The following is a 16073-nucleotide window of genomic DNA, read 5'->3' as shown; positions in this document are numbered from 1 at the left end:
ACCCATGAACTCTGATTTTGTGTCAATATTATTTATGAGTATGCTAATTGAATGCTAAATGTTTAACAGAGCTAATTTTTGGCAAAAACTTAGGTTATTGTTTTGTGTAGAGAGAATTCTGCCAAAACTCAGTTCATGAAAGAGATGGGGCAAATTCAAATAGTATACTTGTTTTTCTTGATTTTAATTGTTTTTTGTCGTGCAGATTTGCCTGTGGATCAACCGAAAACGAATGTTTGGGTGACCTTAGCCAAGGCTGCCGGATCGGATACTATATATTTGTCTAATTCGGAACCAGAAAAGCCTTTTTCCACCTGTTTGGTTGGTATTCCAGTGAAAGAATTGCCTTTGGTCAAAAAACAATCCAATGGTAGGCCAGGTGGAATTGACAACGGAAACAATCCCTCCTTCAATTGGAACATTTGGTCCAAAAAACTTCTCAGGGCAGCATCTGAACCTCAAGAATTGGAAATCCTTGGTTCTTTGACCATGGATTTTTGTTTTACTTTTATGACTTGTGCCTGGCGAAAAGGTGACCCCCCAAAGTTTAGTGTTACTCCTCATTATTTTGCATATAAAAATTTGAGGTTTTGGTGTAATGTTTCAAACAGTTGGGATGTGCTTCCGGAGACGGATCAATATCCACGGCAATTGCCGAAAGGGTATTGGTTCATTTGTGGAGACAGAGCTTGGCAAGGCATTCCAGCTCACCTTGAAGGTGGCCCTTGTAGCATTGGTATGCTCACCATAATTGCCCCCACTGCCAAAGCAGTGATGAAAAAGAAACAAATGAGAACGACAGCTGTTCCTCATTAGGATGAGAACTGTCAGAGTGATTTTATGCCTTGGAATGCCGCCAGAAGGGTTTCAGCAGGTATATTTTTACCCCAATTGTCTTCAGCAGTGGCATTGAGACAATTAGATCGGGTTGGATGCTGGCTGAGCAAACAAGCTAATGCCACATCCTCTGCAATCAGTGATATGTTGACTGATGTTGATAGTATTAGACATGCTACTCTTCGAAACAGAGCAGCCATTGATTTTCTTTTACTGGCAAAAGGGCATGGTTGTGAGGAATTTGAAGGATTGTGTTGTATGAATTTGTCTGACCATTCTGAATCCATTCACAAAAGTATTCAAAAATTAAAGCTCTGACAGCCCAAATTAAAGAAGATGGAGGTTCCTGGTTGGATGATTTGTTTCAAAAATGGAGTTTGGCACCTTGGCTAAGGCAACTTTGCAAGATAGGTCTTTATGTACTAGGTGTTCTAATACTGATATTTATAGTGGTACGTTGTATACTTTGTTGTGTTCGGCGAATGATGAACAAAACAGTCCGAGAAGTTTTTGTCATACAAGCAGGAGAGTTAGGAAGTAGAGGCATAGAGAGTGTTTGAAATCTCACGAAAGCAGTAGATGAAGGTATAGACATGAACGAAGGTTTTGAATTAAGACCTTGGAATCGACCAGAGTTTTTCAAACAATGACTTGTGACTATTACCAAACGTGATTTATATCTCTTTCAAGGATTGGACCTTCACAGCATTAAGTTGCTGTGCCGTAATATAGCAATGCTTTAGGGCAAATAGGTCTCCAATAGATAATAAGCAGAAATTTTGCAATAGAGCTATGAAACACAAGTAGTAAGCGACAAGAAAATGAAAGCTTCTGGGTCAAACAGAGAGGGGGAAATGTTGGAATCCATAAAGTTAAAGGGTTTTTGGGAAATGGTTAAAATGGTTAAAAAAAAAAGTATGTAGGCCTCAGGCTGAAGTTCTGTTACAGCAGAAAAGTTTCCCAAGCAGGCAGAAAAGTTTCCCAAGCAGCATACGTGACAAATAACAATAGGACTCTGTAGAATAGGCTTTAGGATGGCAACAAGTTTATTTAATGTATGTCTTTAGAAGGTTACCATGAATAGAGTCTGTTCTTTATCTTTTATGAAATAGTCTTTGTTTTAACTACCATTACATATGTTTTATAAGATTGGTTAGAAGGCTTGTCAATATGTCTTGTTTTTTGTATGATTGGCTGAAATCCAAACTGAGATGATTTTATGTCCTTCCGTATTATCCCACTTCTGGGACTTTTTCCCTGTAGACCAGCGAACTGTTAACATGCTGTCTCCATTGTAACAATGTTCTGAGACTGATGTGCCAACAATAAAAAAGGCTCTTCCCTGGTCTGGATTTGTCCAGTGTTGTCCATATTTGGACTTTTTGCTGTGGCAAGTGGGTTCCTCTCTTAAGACGTGGATTCCTGACACCATTGGACCTCTAGCTACCCTTTACCCCAAAAGGTTTTTTCTGCAAATCAGGGTGAGCCTCTGCTTGTGAGACAGCACTGGGACATTTTTGTGTAAAATGCATGTATTTTATGATTGGCTTTTTGCAAATATTCAAATGAATATTATATGTGTTGTGTTAGAAAGTAATGCTGTATTAATTCTCTTAAGTACTGTGTTAAATATAGTTTTAGGTTATAAAAAATTTTAACATAGAAACTATGCTATGTAGGATTCTTTTTTTAAAGAAAGGACTCACAGTGAGATAGCAGCCACAGGACACCTAAAACGTTCAGACAAAAAGAATTTATTGCTCTCTTCTGAAAAGAAATTAACTTCTTCCCGCCTCGAAGGTGCTGTTAGGATTCAGAGGAAGAAGGTGGCACTGACCAGACAGAATCCTGTGTTTGAATGGAATTTATGCATCATGGAGGAGGTGTATGAATATGCAACAGGCTGTTGTTTTTAATGTTTAATCCTCTGTTATTGGGTGTCCTTTTTTCAGGCTCGTGCTGCCCAGAGAAAGGTACCCGGACGTCCGTAACTCTTTGTCTCTATTGTCTAGTATTGTCCTAATTCAAATTGTCCAAATTGTTATTACTACAATTGTATTGCTATTTTTTATAAGCATTTTATTACTATTAAACTTTTAAAATTTTAAAAACAAGTGATTGGCATTTTTCACACTTATTAACACCAACCCACTGAGAGAGGGACCCTTCTCCTTCTGCCTGGAACCCTGAGCTCGGCTCTCCCTGCCCTGCAGCCACTGTTATAGATACATATTATAATAGTGGCTTTTCACAAATGTAAAAATGGATTTTATATCTGTGGTGTTAAAATAACTTTGGTATATAGTTTCTGTTTGTGTTGTTAATTAAGGTTAGACATAGTAGTGAAATAGCTAATATAATTATGCTTGTGCTAAAATGCCTGTTTGGGTTGGGATAACATCCAGTTGAGAGGAACAGCAGATTTGTCTTTACAAACCAGCTGTGGGTCTGCTGCTAGATAAAACTAGCACTGAGAAATAAAAGAAACAATGGGAAAGATTCCATTGATTAATGGGAAAAAATATTTGCCTTTGCATATAAACTTTAGGGTTGGTGATAAATGAAATTAGACATTGAAAGATGGAAGAAACAATGGGGAAACCACTAAATTCCATAAGAATTAAGAATTAAAAGGGAGGGTTATACATTAGAGGGAAATCTTTGGTATCAGATGTTTTGAGAAGTCTGTACCTCTGAAGTACCTCAGCCAATGGGGAAAGAGAGAAGGGAAATACAGCTGGGAAACTGGGATAAAAAGGAGACTGCATCCTCCAAAATTTTGAGAGACCCCAGGGGGATGCCCCATGGCCTCTCCCTTTATTTGTATAAGTAAAAGGACTCTGTCTCCTTTCTGGACATAAATCTCTGATGTTTGTGCATTAATTTTCCTAACATATTGAACACAGGATGAGGACACCTGTACAGATCTGCCAACTGTCAGCAACCACTATCTGAAGGCTGTGTGGTCTGGACCCAAAACTGAAGATGATGATAAAAAATGGACTAAAACCATAAGCCAGGAATACTCATGCTTTAAAAAGGCAGATGCAAGGACAAGATAGGCTAAGGAATTCTCAGAACATGTAAACTGGTTAGGGGAAATGCTTACTATGCATGAGGGTCTATGAATATGCAAAAGGTTGGTGTAAGGGAAAAGGTATTTAAGGGGTATCCCCAGCTGAGTGCCAAGATGCACCTGGCTGTAATAACCTTTGCTCTATGGTCCTTGTTTCCTATTGTCCTTTTTTAAATTTTCACAGGAGACTGAATGTGTTTTTCAGACCCCACACCCCCTGCCTGCTGACATATCTTGCTAGCCCAGCCTGGTGCTGCCCAAGCCCTGCTGGGGCACCTGGATCATCCAACCCACCCCTGTGGGTTTGTGCAGCAAAGCCTCTGTCAGTGCTGTAGTTGTTCTTTGTTTGCTTTATTATACACACCAGTAAATAACTGTTATTCCTATTCCCATATCTTTGCCTGAGAGCCTCTTAATTTAATGATTCTAATAATTCAGAGGCACAGGGTTTACATTTTCCATTCCAAGGAGGGCTCCTGCCTTCCTTAGCAGACACCTGTCTTTCAAACCACAACAAGGTAAAAACTCAGCTCTTCCCAAGGGGTTTCCAATATGGAGCTGAGACCCAATGGATGTTCCTGCCCCAGTGTTGAGTCAGGTGCCTACTGGGATCCAGGATGATGTGGAGACCACCAGCCAGGCGTCTTCCCAACTTGTCTTCCACAAGGTTCTGCTGCCATGGGGATTTGTCCTCCCTGGTCTCCATCCTCAGCTTCTGGTCTAGGGGAGGAAGGGCAACAAGAGGATGGGATTTGCCTCCATGTCAGAGGGAAGGACATCCTCCCAATGTGTCCCCGGCAGGACGGCATCAGCAGCAGGATTGTCCTGCAGCCAGGGGCCGTGGTGGGCTGGGAGATGGAGCTGGAGAGAGTGGGAAAGGGGCACTGACTTCCTCCTCAGCTGACCTCAGGAGCCTCCAGTATGAGGCCCGAGGGTGCCAATCCTGACCTGTCCCGGCTCCATCCCCTCTCCTGCCGTGGGCTGCAAGGGCTGCAGGAACGGGGCACCGAGGGTGTGGCGGCTGCTGGGGGAGGAGACGGAGGGAGGGAAGGGCAGGGATGAAGGGGGAGAGCCAGAAGGAATGGAAGAGGAGAAGGAGGTGGGCTGAGGGAGGAGGAGGAGGAGGAGAAGGAGGGATGGAAGAGGAGGAGTGGGAGGAAGAGGAAGGACAAAGGCAGGTCGAGGAAAGCAGAAGGAAGCCCCAGCCCTGAAAGCCTCCCTGAGCCTGGACTCAGCCTCCATGTGGGTAGCAGAGAAGGGGGGGGGATTCTGCTCCTCTGCCCCACTCAGGTGAGTCCCCACCTGCAGAGCTGCCCCAGCCCTGGGGCCCAGCACAGGAAGGAGCTGGAGCTGCTGGATCCAGTCCAGAGGAGGCACCAGAGAAGCTCCAAGAGCTGGAGCCCCTGTGATCTGGACCCAGGCTGGGAGAGCTGAGGTTGCTCACCTGAAGAAGACAAGGATCCAGGGAGAACTGAGAGGTCCTGCAGCTCCCTCTGTGCTCTCAGCCAGGCAGAAGAGGCTCTAGATTCAGCCCTGGAGCAGGGCAGGTGTTGGGGGTGTGACATGGAGCTGCTCTTCTCTGGGATATCTCCTGCAGGCTGGAAGCACCTTGGTGGAGGAGTGAATCCAGGAATGTGGCTGTGGTAGTCCTTCCTCATGGCTTGTCCCCAGCCCTGCTGTTCCCTTGCCCACTCCTTTGGGATATAGTACAGGTTCAGGTGCCTCAGCACCACCCAACCCTCCCTGAATTCGCAGCCCCCACCCATGGGATCTTGACTGGGGAGGGGGAGCTTGGTGCAGATATCCTGGGGAGTCCCTTGGATTTTTCTGGGGGGATGTTTGGAGAATGAAGAAGCTGAGCAGAAAAGGCCTCTTGTGGGGACAGCAGAGCCCTGTGTCCCCCAGGAGCCCAAAGTGGGGAGCCCAGAGAGGGGGGAGCGCTGCCATTGGCAGGAGCCTCAAGAGCCTGGAGAGGGGCAGGGGGGACTCCTTGGAGCCACTGCAGCCCAGAGCTGAGAATGAGGGGAGAAGGGACCCCCAAAACCCCCAGCATGCCTTAATGGGGAGACAGAATAGAGAGGAGCTTTTGGGATTGCTAGGACACCCAGCATCCTGGACAGGGAGGAATCCCAGAGCCCCAAAACTGAGAGACCAGAGATGGGGAACTCCTGGGAGGCTTTTTTAGAGCAGAATTTTATGGACACATGATGCTGACATCTAGACATGGACTTGGGCAGGGGGACCCTCAAACCCAATATGCTCATTCCTTGTTTTTCTTGCTAAGCAGGATTTCCCTTTCCCAAATCTTGGCCAGATGGAGGAGGATGTGAGGAAGAGGAAGATGCCCTGGAACCTCCAGGCAGCTGAGGAGGAAGTCAGTGCCCCTTTCCCACTCTCTCCAGCTCCATCTCCCAGCCCACCACGGCCCCTGGCTGCAGGACAACCCTGCTGCTGATGCGGTCCTGCTGGGGACACATTGGGAGGATGTCCTTCCCTCTGGCATGGAGGCAAATCCCATCCTCTCCTTGTCCTTCCTTCCCCAGAGCATGAGTTGAGGACGGAGAGCAGGGAGGACAAATCCCCATGACAGAACCTGATGGCAGAGACTGTTTTGAGTGACTCCACAGTGCAGGAATCTGATGGGGAGGAAAATCCCCAGATATCTCCCAGGAGGAGGGGCTGCAAACCCAGCCCAGGGTGCTCTGAGGAGGAAAGAGCCAGCCTGAGCCAGGAAGGTGGACAGAGCTTCAGCCAGAGCTCAGGGCTGGTGCTCCATGAGCAGCTCGATGATGGGGAGAAGCCCCACAAGTGCTTGGAGTGTGGGAAGGGATTCAGCTGCAGGTCCCACCTGCTCCGCCACCAGATGATCCACACAGGGGAGAAGCCCTACGAGTGTCCTGAGTGTGGGAAGGGCTTCAGAGACAGCCCCCAGCTCACCATCCACCATCGCATCCACACCGGGGAGCAGCCCTACGAGTGTTGGGAATGTGGCCAGAACTTCCTCCAGAGCTCCCACCTGACTTCCCACCAGAAGATCCACTCAGGGGAGAGGCCCTACGAGTGTTCCGAGTGTGGGAAATCGTTTCAGACCAGCTCCCTTCTTCTTACCCACCAGCAGATTCACACTGAGGAGAGGCCCTTCCGCTGCCCCGACTGCAGGAAGGGCTTCAAGCACAACTTTCACCTCACCAGGCACTGGCGTATCCACAGTGGGGAGAGGACCCACGAGTGCCCGGAGTGTGGGAAGAGGTTCAGCTCAGTCTTGAATCAACACCAGCCGAGGCACCGCTAAGGGAAGCCCTGCAATTGCCCCAGCTGCAGGAGGAGCTTTGTGCACTGCTCCAACTTCCTCCCCCATCAGAGAACCCTCATAGCAGAGAGCCCTGGGGACACACATTCCCAATAATCCAAGTTGAAAAAGCCCTGCTGATCCTCATTACCAATAATCCAAGTTGGAAAAGCCCGGCTGATCCACATTCCCAATAATCCAAGTTGGGAAGACGCCTGGTTGGTGGTCTCCACATCATCCTGGATCCCAGTAGGCACCTGACTCAACACTGGGGCAGGAACATCCATTGGGTCTCAGCTCCTGTGGTGGTTTGACCAGGAAGAAGTGGGAATTCTGGGAAGCTGTGGTCAAACCAATGAAGGTTTTGAGTTTGAGACTGGCACCTGGTGTAGCCAGTGGGGTTTGGACACACCTCCGAGAATACACAGGGGTTAAAAAGCAGGGCACTGCCCCTGGCAGGCTCTCTTGGGACGTCGCGGCGAAGAGGTCAGATCTCTCCCCCGTCCAGACCGCTGCTGCTGGGCGGGGGAGGGGCAGCCACGTGGTAGGCCCTGGGCCTGGACAGAGATGGGAGGTGAGGAGGCCTTCGAGGATGGAAGGGTGGAAAGATCCCAGAGAGTCAGCCCTTGGGCAGCCAGTCCCCCCCCAGGAGGGAGAGAGAGAGAGAGAGCCGGCGACACTGAATGTGATAACAGCCGGCCCAGGAGGAGAAGGGGGGGGGGAGAGTGCCCGGCCGGAGCGGCAGCGTGTGTGGGAGTGCCGCAGCTCTGGGACAGACAGAGACTGAAAGTTTTAACCCCTTTCTTTCATGATTGGGGCCTTGCAAAAATGCTAATCCTCCTCGAAGCTGAATAAGAAGGGAGATAAGAGATGAGATGAGACAAGGACCTGGCCCGAAGAATGTGGAGATGATTGAATGGGGAGAGATGATTTGGAGTGGCCTTTTGGCTGGACTTTTCTTGTGGCCATGGACTCAGTTGTTCCTGTGACACAGACTGCACTTAGGGGGAAGCAGTGGCTCAGAACCAGGAGGGTTCATCGTGAGGACCCCCCGGCCCCAGGGGGTTGGAAAAATATGGGGGGGACAGATGTCCCAAAGCAGAGACTGTGCCTTTTTGGAGTGAGACAAGGCATCCTTGAAAGACAACCCTAAAAGCAGCTCTGGTCCATGCCTCAGTGGTGAGAGCACTGGGCATGGAAGGAAGATGTCACAAGCGGCAAAAGGACTTTTTCCGGGCGGTGCCGAAGTGACAGGGAAGCACACGAGGTTTCAGTGTGTTTCCAGGGGAAGCCTATGGAACAAGAAGGACTCCTTTCCTCTTCATGAACTGAAGTTTGAGTATACTAAAGTGTCGTGCCAGGCTGGGCAGCTGGTGTTTTGGGAGAATGTATCTGATTGGGAAAGTCAGGTAGTGGGGAGGAGGAAAGTGGTTTTTTTGTAAGGTTTTCAATTTTTTTTTTCTTTTCCTTATAGTTTTTCCCTATTTTCCTGTAGTTTAGGTAATAAAGTGTTCTTTATGTTTAAGCTAAAGCCTGTTTTGCTTATTCCTTGTCACATCTCACAGCAGACACCAGGGTGAGGGCATTTTCATGGGGGGCACTGGCTCTGTGCCAGGCTCAAACCATGACAGCTCCATATTGGAAACCCCTTGGGAAGAGCTGAGTTTTTACCTTGTTGTGGTTTGAAAGACAGGTGTCTGCTAAGGAAGGCAGGAGCCCTCCTTGGAATGGAAAATGTAAACCCTGTGCCTCTGAATTATTAGAATCATTAAATTAAGGGGCTCTCAGGCAAAGATATGGGAATAGGAATAACAGTTATTTACTGGTGTGTATAATAAAGCAAACAAAGAACAACTACAGCACTGACAGAGGCTTTGCTGCACAAACCCACAGGGGTGGGTTGGATGATCCAGGTGCCCCAGCAGGGCTTGGGCAGCACCAGGCTGGGCTAGCAAGATATGTCAGCAGGCAGGGGGTGTGGGGTCTGAAAAACACATTCAGTCTCCTGTGAAAATTTAAAAAAGGACAATAGGAAACAAGGACCATAGAGCAAAGGTTATTACAGCCAGGTGCATCTTGGCACTCAGCTGGGGATACCCCTTAAATACCTTTTCCCTTACACCAACCTTTTGCATATTCATAGACCCTCATGCATAGTAAGCATTTCCCCTAACCAGTTTACATGTTCTGAGAATTCCTTAGCCTATCTTGTCCTTGCATCTGCCTTTTTAAAGCATGAGTATTCCTGGCTTATGGTTTTAGTCCATTTTTTATCATCATCTTCAGTTTTGGGTCCAGACCACACAGCCTTCAGATAGTGGTTGCTGACAGTTGGCAGATCTGTACAGGTGTCCTCATCCTGTGTTCAATATGTTAGGAAAATTAATGCACAAACATCAGAGATTTATGTCCAGAAAGGAGACAGAGTCCTTTTACTTATACAAATAAAGGGAGAGGCCATGGGGCATCCCCCTGGGGTCTCTCAAAATTTTGGAGGATGCAGTCTCCTTTTTATCCCAGTTTCCCAGCTGTATTTCCCTTCTCTCTTTCCCCATTGGCTGAGGTACTTCAGAGGTACAGACTTCTCAAAACATCTGATACCAAAGATTTCCCTCTAATGTATAACCCTCCCTTTTAATTCTTAATTCTTATGGAATTTAGTGGTTTCCCCATTGTTTCTTCCATCTTTCAATGTCTAATTTCATTTATCACCAACCCTAAAGTTTATATGCAAAGGCAAATATTTTTTCCCATTAATCAATGGAATCTTTCCCATTGTTTCTTTTATTTCTCAGTGCTAGTTTTATCTAGCAGCAGACCCACAGCTGGTTTGTAAAGACAAATCTGCTGTTCCTCTCAACTGGATGTTATCCCAACCCAAACAGGCATTTTAGCACAAGCATAATTATATTAGCTATTTCACTACTATGTCTAACCTTAATTAACAACACAAACAGAAACTATATACCAAAGTTATTTTAACACCACAGATATAAAATCCATTTTTACATTTGTGAAAAGCCACTATTATAATATGTATCTATAACAGTGGCTGCAGGGCAGGGAGAGCCGAGCTCAGGGTTCCAGGCAGAAGGAGAAGGGTCCCTCTCTCAGTGGGTTGGTGTTAATAAGTGTGAAAAATGCCAATCACTTGTTTTTAAAATTTTAAAAGTTTAATAGTAATAAAATGCTTATAAAAAATAGCAATACAATTGTAGTAATAACAATTTGGACAATTTGAATTAGGACAATACTAGACAATAGAGACAAAGAGTTACGGACGTCCGGGTACCTTTCTCTGGGCAGCACGAGCCTGAAAAAAGGACACCCAATAACAGAGGATTAAACATTAAAAACAACAGCCTGTTGCATATTCATACACCTCCTCCATGATGCATAAATTCCATTCAAACACAGGATTCTGTCTGGTCAGTGCCACCTTCTTCCTCTGAATCCTAACAGCACCTTCGAGGCGGGAAGAAGTTAATTTCTTTTCAGAAGAGAGCAATAAATTCTTTTTGTCTGAACGTTTTAGGTGTCCTGTGGCTGCTATCTCACTGTGAGTCCTTTCTTTAAAAAAAGAATCCTACATAGCATAGTTTCTATGTTAAAATTTTTTATAACCTAAAACTATATTTAACACAGTACTTAAGAGAATTAATACAGCATTACTTTCTAACACAACACATATAATATTCATTTGAATATTTGCAAAAAGCCAATCATAAAATACATGCATTTTACACAAAAATGTCCCAGTGCTGTCTCACAAGCAGAGGCTCACCCTGATTTGCAGAAAAAACCTTTTGGGGTAAAGGGTAGCTAGAGGTCCAATGGTGTCAGGAATCCACGTCTTAAGAGAGGAACCCACTTGCCACAGCAAAAAGTCCAAATATGGACAACACTGGACAAATCCAGACCAGGGAAGAGCCTTTTTTATTGTTGGCACATCAGTCTCAGAACATTGTTACAATGGAGACAGCATGTTAACAGTTCGCTGGTCTACAGGGAAAAAGTCCCAGAAGTGGGATAATACGGAAGGACATAAAATCATCTCAGTTTGGATTTCAGCCAATCATACAAAAAACAAGACATATTGACAAGCCTTCTAACCAATCTTATAAAACATATGTAATGGTAGTTAAAACAAAGACTATTTCATAAAAGATAAAGAACAGACTCTATTCATGGTAACCTTCTAAAGACATACATTAAATAAACTTGTTGCCATCCTAAAGCCTATTCTACAGAGTCCTATTGTTATTTGTCACGTATGCTGCTTGGGAAACTTTTCTGCCTGCTTGGGAAACTTTTCTGCTGTAACAGAACTTCAGCCTGAGGCCTACATACTTTTTTTTTTAACCATTTTAACCATTTCCCAAAAACCCTTTAACTTTATGGATTCCAACATTTCCCCCTCTCTGTTTGACCCAGAAGCTTTCATTTTCTTGTCGCTTACTACTTGTGTTTCATAGCTCTATTGCAAAATTTCTGCTTATTATCTATTGGAGACCTATTTGCCCTAAAGCATTGCTATATTACGGCACAGCAACTTAATGCTGTGAAGGTCCAATCCTTGAAAGAGATATAAATCACGTTTGGTAATAGTCACAAGTCATTGTTTGAAAAACTCTGGTCGATTCCAAGGTCTTAATTCAAAACCTTCGTTCATGTCTATACCTTCATCTACTGCTTTCGTGAGATTTCAAACACTCTCTATGCCTCTACTTCCTAACTCTCCTGCTTGTATGACAAAAACTTCTCGGACTGTTTTGTTCATCATTCGCCGAACACAACAAAGTATACAACGTACCACTATAAATATCAGTATTAGAACACCTAGTACATAAAGACCTATCTTGCAAAGTTGCCTTAGCCAAGGTGCCAAACTCCATTTTTGAAACAAATCATCCAACCAGGAACCTCCATCTTCTTTAATTTGGGCTGTCAGAGCTTTAATTTTTGAATACTTTTGTGAATGGATTCAGAATGGTCAGACAAATTCATACAACACAATCCTTCAAATTCCTCACAACCATGCCCTTTTGCCAGTAAAAGAAAATCAATGGCTGCTCTGTTTCGAAGAGTAGCATGTCTAATACTATCAACATCAGTCAACATATCACTGATTGCAGAGGATGTGGCATTAGCTTGTTTGCTCAGCCAGCATCCAACCCGATCTAATTGTCTCAATGCCACTGCTGAAGACAATTGGGGTAAAAATATACCTGCTGAAACCCTTCTGGCGGCATTCCAAGGCATAAAATCACTCTGACAGTTCTCATCCTAATGAGGAACAGCTGTCGTTCTCATTTGTTTCTTTTTCATCACTGCTTTGGCAGTGGGGGCAATTATGGTGAGCATACCAATGCTACAAGGGCCACCTTCAAGGTGAGCTGGAATGCCTTGCCAAGCTCTGTCTCCACAAATGAACCAATACCCTTTCGGCAATTGCCGTGGATATTGATCCGTCTCCGGAAGCACATCCCAACTGTTTGAAACATTACACCAAAACCTCAAATTTTTATATGCAAAATAATGAGGAGTAACACTAAACTTTGGGGGGTCACCTTTTCGCCAGGCACAAGTCATAAAAGTAAAACAAAAATCCATGGTCAAAGAACCAAGGATTTCCAATTCTTGAGGTTCAGATGCTGCCCTGAGAAGTTTTTTGGACCAAATGTTCCAATTGAAGGAGGGATTGTTTCCGTTGTCAATTCCACCTGGCCTACCATTGGATTGTTTTTTGACCAAAGGCAATTCTTTCACTGGAATACCAACCAAACAGGTGGAAAAAGGCTTTTCTGGTTCCGAATTAGACAAATATATAGTATCCGATCCGGCAGCCTTGGCTAAGGTCACCCAAACATTCGTTTTCGGTTGATCCACAGGCAAATCTGCACGACAAAAAACAATTAAAATCAAGAAAAACAAGTATACTATTTGAATTTGCCCCATCTCTTTCATGAACTGAGTTTTGGCAGAATTCTCTCTACACAAAACAATAACCTAAGTTTTTGCCAAAAATTAGCTCTGTTAAACATTTAGCATTCAATTAGCATACTCATAAATAATATTGACACAAAATCAGAGTTCATGGGTTCCACTGATGCACAAAGAACGTCAGGCACAAGAGGCGTCAGGAGAGACCTGGGATCCTTCAATTCGGTTCATGTCTGCGTGCTTGCTTCCTCGGTTCTGGGCTCGACTGCAGGTTCTGAAGTGCGATATGGTTTGACGTTTTTGGCAGGAACCCATTTAATTCCAGCACCTGTGGAGACAGAAGCATACCCTTTCCCCAAATTATTAATCAAAATGGACCTTCACTTGAACTGTTTAGAACATTAAAAACATACAGAGCCTTATTCAGTCTCATCTGTGGGGTGATCTTCATTCCCCCTCTCTGTTGATCTAATATGCGTTTTAGGGTTTGATATGTTCTTTCAATGATTGCTTGGCTTGTGGGAGAGTGGGGAATACCGAAAATGTGCCGAACACCCCATTCATTTAAAAATGCGGCCAATTTTTGAGATATGTATGCAGGACCGTTGTCAGTCTTCACTTCTTGGGGTACACCCAATGAAGCAAAAGCTTGCAGGAATGATGCCAGGCATGATTGCCGGTTTCACCTGTGTGAAGGGAAGCAAAAACTGCACCAGAGAACGTGTCCACGGAAACATAAATACCCTAATGTGAGAAACAAAACATGGATTAGTTCTATATTGCAAAATTGTACAAAGACAGGAAAGCCAACGATGTAAAGTCTCATTGCTAACATCCTTTAAAATTGAACCTTCTATTCATTAAATTAAAAGATTGAGGGAAAAGCTTAAAAACTCGAACCACAGTCAGAGTCCAGTGATGAGGTTGTCTTCTTTGAAGAGTTGATGGTCTTCCTTGAAGAGTTGATGTCTCAGCCTTGAATCTTTGTTGCATCCTTGAAGTTTGGTTGTAGAAATGTCAAGTCCAGCCTTTTGGATTTCAGTCCCAACACCAGCACAGGTTTGCTGCATCTCTGTCTGCGTTGAGGCTGTGATGAGCAGATCATCCATGCAGTAGTAGAATCCTGAATCCTGGAAAATTCTGTGAACTGAGGACAAAACTTGTACAACAAGACATTATCAGATCATATATATCATGACAATCATATCTTATGACAGGTAGAAAGTCACTTTGATTGGAATTTTTACATATGACAATCCTTTTGTGACATGACCAACCCAGTGGGAATATTCACCCATTGCCAGTGGGTACCACAATTTGTGTCTGAGTGCGGTGGAACATGCTGTTTTTGAAGTTTAACGACAGTGGGTTGCCATTAATGTCAAATAGTGAGTGACAGTATTTAGCAAGATGCCTTCCTTTTCGGCATCGAGGGCAAACAGAAATTTGATTTGCTGTCCCACAACAATCCTTTTTGAGGTGTCCTAGTTTACCACAAGCAAAGCAGACAGGCTTTTTATTAGGAACTACTTGTACAGCACTAACAGAGTTTTCCCAACGTTTTTCTTGTTTTTCTAAAAGCTTTTCAATTTTATCCATTCGTTGTGTCAAATTGTGTTCCAGTGTTTTTTTCCAAAGCATTGACCTGTGAATTTGCAGCATTTTGTGAACCCATAAGTCTACTGCAAGCTGTTAGCATCTGTGTAACTGTTGGAGGTTGATCAGGCAAAGCTAAAATAATTTTTCTACATTCATCATTAGCATTTACATAAGCAAGATTTTGAATTATATAAGAGCGGGCTTGTTCATCTGGACATTGCCTTTCAACAGCTTGAGTTAATCTATCCAAAAAAGAACCATAAGATTCAGTTTCACCTGGTTTGATCAGTGGATAAGAGCTTAGATGTGAACCCGCAGGCCCAAGTGAAAGCAAGGCCTTTCTAGCAGCATCTTTAATGTCTGCTAAAACAGGCCGAGGCAGTACAACTGCTTGATTTTCAGGCCTATTGTAAGGTGAATCACCAGCTAATTGAGCAACATCTAGATCGGCATAATCAGTATCTGCATATCCTTCAATCAACTTATTAAGTAATTTTTTCCATTGTAATTCCCATAGTAGGTACTGTGAATTGGTTAAGATCACAGTTGCCACATTCCTGCAGTCAGCAGGAACTAAATCATAAGAGTTAAAAATATTTTTCAACACACTATTAAAATAGGGAGAAGAAAATCCACTTTCTTTCAAAGCCTGTCGTAATTCCTTTATATCATGGTGATTGAGTCTTTCATATTTTGGATTTCTATCATTTCTTCCATATTTTACTGGTAAAGCAAGATATTGTTTCTTTAAATCTGAATCTTTTTCTAGTTTCTGATTAATGTATGACCAATCCGGTAATTTTAATGGAGAATCAAAATTGTCACTTTGATCAATGACAGTTTGAATATTCCCTTTGCTTCTAATGAATACATTTTCTGATCCTGAAAAATCATTAAATCTAAACCTTCCAGGCATTCTGCCCAGATCCAAATTCCTGACAGGAACACTGTACTCTTGTCCAGGAATTCTGCCAATTCTGGGAGCTCGGCCAGCTCCAGGAGGCCGGCCAACCTGATCATGAGAACACACCTCTAAATTTTTTGCAGAAACCTCCAAGCAACACGCCCTCCTTGGGACCCTGCCATGAGAGGCAGGGGTGGACTCCAACAAACAACACGCCTCCTCCGAAGCCCGGCCCAAAGGGGCCGAGACAGAGGCGTGTTCCCCTGTTCTGGGAACATTGCCACATTTTAACCTTGAATTCGCTACTTTACCACAAGTTTCACATTGTCTCCCTGCCAAGAAAAACTCAGCTGGAGAGTCCCCAAATCCAGATTTTAAACTTACATGGTTTTGTTTTAAAATACAAGAATTAGGATCACAAGAAT

This window comes from Zonotrichia albicollis, unplaced genomic scaffold (genome assembly GCF_047830755.1).
Source record: "Zonotrichia albicollis isolate bZonAlb1 unplaced genomic scaffold, bZonAlb1.hap1 Scaffold_121, whole genome shotgun sequence".
In the NCBI taxonomy this organism is placed as follows: Eukaryota; Metazoa; Chordata; class Aves; order Passeriformes; family Passerellidae; genus Zonotrichia; species Zonotrichia albicollis.
The sequence above is the reverse complement of the archived record's forward strand: the minus strand, read 5'-3'. Positions refer to the sequence as shown.